Source organism: Pteropus medius, unplaced genomic scaffold (genome assembly GCF_902729225.1).
Source record: "Pteropus medius unplaced genomic scaffold, Ma_sr-lr_union100, whole genome shotgun sequence".
NCBI classification, from domain to species: domain Eukaryota; kingdom Metazoa; phylum Chordata; class Mammalia; order Chiroptera; family Pteropodidae; genus Pteropus; species Pteropus medius.
Window position 1 is genome coordinate 3,264 of NW_024353987.1, and position 2,960 is coordinate 6,223.

At 37.4% G+C, this 2,960-nt stretch overlaps 1 pseudogene; it reads right to left on the reverse strand.

Annotated features, from left to right (window-relative positions):
* Positions 1 to 584: 584 nt before the first annotated feature.
* On the reverse strand, positions 585 to 701 carry LOC120594046 (uncharacterized; annotated as a pseudogene).
* Positions 702 to 2,960: the final 2,259 nt, after the last annotated feature.

Below are 2,960 nucleotides of genomic sequence, written 5' to 3' on the forward strand. Positions count from 1 at the left end.
CTTCTGGACTCTCGACTCTGTTCCACTGGTTTGTGTGACTGTTTTCCTGCCAATACCATGCTGTTTTGATTATTGTTGCTTTGGATTATAATTTGATGTTGAGCAGAGTGATGCCTCCAGTCTCGTTCTTTTTTCTCAGGATGGCTTTGGCAGTTCAGGGTCTTTTGTGCTTCTACACAAATCTGATGATATTTTGTTCTATTTCTTTAAAAAATGCCAGTGAGATTTCGATGGGGATTGCATTAAATCTGTATAATGCTTTAGGTGATAAGGTCATTTTAACTATGTTGATTCTTCGAATCCCAGTACAAGGAATACCTTTCCATTTCTTTGTATCTTCTTTGATTTCTTTTAATAGGGTCTTACAGTTTTCATCATATAGGTCCTTTGCATGTTTTGTTAGATTTTTTCCTAGGTATTTTTTTGTTGTTGTTGTTGAAATTGCAAAAGGTATGATTTTTTTCCACTTCTTTTTCTTTGTTTCTTTTCTTTTCTTTTCTTTTTTTTAGGCAAGGCAACCCTTGGTTGACCTCACAGATTGCAAGGACCTTGTCAGTTTACATTCTCTTATTTTTTACTTTTTACACCTACAGCACCTGGTCTTCTTAGGTGGTCTCCCATCCAAGAAAACCAGGCCTGACCCTGCTTAGCTTCTGAGATCAGACGAGATTGGGCACGTTCAGGGCGGCATGGCTGTAGACTGTTATGTATTTCTAATAAAATTAATTTTGGCCAGAGTACATATGATTTCCATCTTTTGAAATTTATTATTACTTGTTTTATATCTCAACATATGAGCCATTTTAGTGAATGTAACTTAAACATTTTTTAAAATATATATTCTGAAATAAATTATTAATGAATAAAAACATATATATTCCATGATCGCAGGGTATAGCATTCTGTCAAGGTGGTTGATAGTGCAGTTTATTTGAATTTGGGGGAAGCTAAAAGGAAAAAAAAACAGTCTTTTGTTACCTGCCTGATTCTGCCCTCCACCCCTGTATTCACCATTTCCAATGCTGTGTATTCCTTCCCAAAGAATTAAGTTCAAATCTGGTGTTTCTTTCAACCAGAAGAAATGTCTTCAGTGTTTCTTTTTGTTGTTGTTGTTGAGCTCTGTTTGAAAAAAACTATTTTAGTTTTATTTTATCTAAAAATGTCTTTTTTTCCGAAGAATATTTTCACTGGTGTGGAGTTTTGAGTTAATAGGTTATTTTCTTACAGCACTTAGAAAATATCATTTTGAAACCAGAGGACAACTTAGTCAGGGGCTCGCGCTGCCTGTGCCGCTCAGTCAATAGACTGACAGGAGTTGAGCTGTTTAGAATAAGGATTTATTGTCAGAGCACCAGTGATCTGAGAAGGCAGCAGGTCAAAACTGCCTTGGCTTCTCAATCCCGTTTTGGGTATTTAAGGGAAAATCTGGGCATTATCCCAGAGGCTGCATGACAGTTGGGGGAGGGAAGTCCGTTATCTGTTGTGCTTCATGGAGCCGTGGTCCTCCAGTGGCATTAACAACCCAGGAACAAAGAATGCTAGACAGAAGGATTATGATCAGTCAGCATAATCCTAAGTTTCAGGGCGACTTTCTATGGCAGGGGACGTTCCAAGCTCTGGGTCAAGCTGCTGGTGACAATCTATTTTTAAGCTACAGGGCAAGGAAAAGTGAAGCTGGGGACACTGTGAGGCCTCTATTCCGGGGGTCCCAACCAGGCCGTTCCTCAATTTCATTGTCTTCTGACCTCCGTTGTTTCCACTGATAAATCAGAAACATGTTTACTGGTCATTCTTATAATTGTTCTCATGTATGCAGTGTGTCCTTTTTCTCTGTTCGTTCTCAAGTTTTTCTGTTTATTTTGCTTTTGTCAGTTGTTCTAGGTGTGGTTTTATTTATATATATCCTGCTTGGACTTCATCAAGTTTCTTGAATCTATAAACTCATGTCTTTTAGCAAATTTTGGAAACTTTTGGTCTCTTTTTATACATTTTTTCTGCCCTGTTCTCTCTTTCCTCTCCTGAGTTTCTAATTGCACACATGCTTGATTACTTCGATATCGTCCCACAAGTCTCTGAGAATCTGTCATAGGTGACTTTCAGAAGAACTCTACAAAATGACTTTCCTCTTCTCTTTTACACATGAGGACGCTGGACATATAGAGGTTTGAATAGACAATTAAGTGACAAAATTAAAATTAAAAACCAGTTCTTTTATTGTAACCCCTTGCGTTATTTAGAATCCATTAATCCATACTGATATTAAATGGACACATAAATAAATAACTAGGGGCAGGGAGAAAAGAATAACTATTCTTTACTGTAGAATACCAACTAACAAATGTAAAAGAAAGAATAGACTTCGACTGTCATGTCCTTGTTGGTTTAGACCAAGAGATCACTGGCAGCGACAGTAGATGTCTGCCTTTTGTTTCTGCCTTTTTATTATGAAAACCAATGTTAAGGAGGCAAATGTGGATTAACAGGAGGGATCCCTAGCCTTGTTTTCCTTAGAAGACTAGTTTAGTGTTTTATCAGACATCTGTTGTAGCCGTCGTAGATGGAAAAGTTTATGAGAAAAACACCACATGGAGTCCGTAAATGTGTTTGCACAGCTTGTAAAGCATTCTTGGAAGTGGCCAGTAAAAAAGCGTTTTACCACTTAAAAAAAATGATAGAGTTTGAAAAATTATTATTTTGCTACCATGGTAATAGTAATTGATACAGACAGGAATCATCAAGTGCTAAAGCTAGTGAGTGAAAGTTTGTTTGAAGAACAGGGTAGTTACATAGTTTCAAAGTACCTCTGGCAAGTTCCTTCTCAATTATAATGGAAGAGAGTAACTTTACAGTGAAAAGGCCTGGCAGACACTTCTTTAAGCGGTCAAAAGTAACATCACCCACGATTGGGCTAAACTGACCTCATATGCCTCCTGATGTGATGCTCTGAGAAAGATACAATA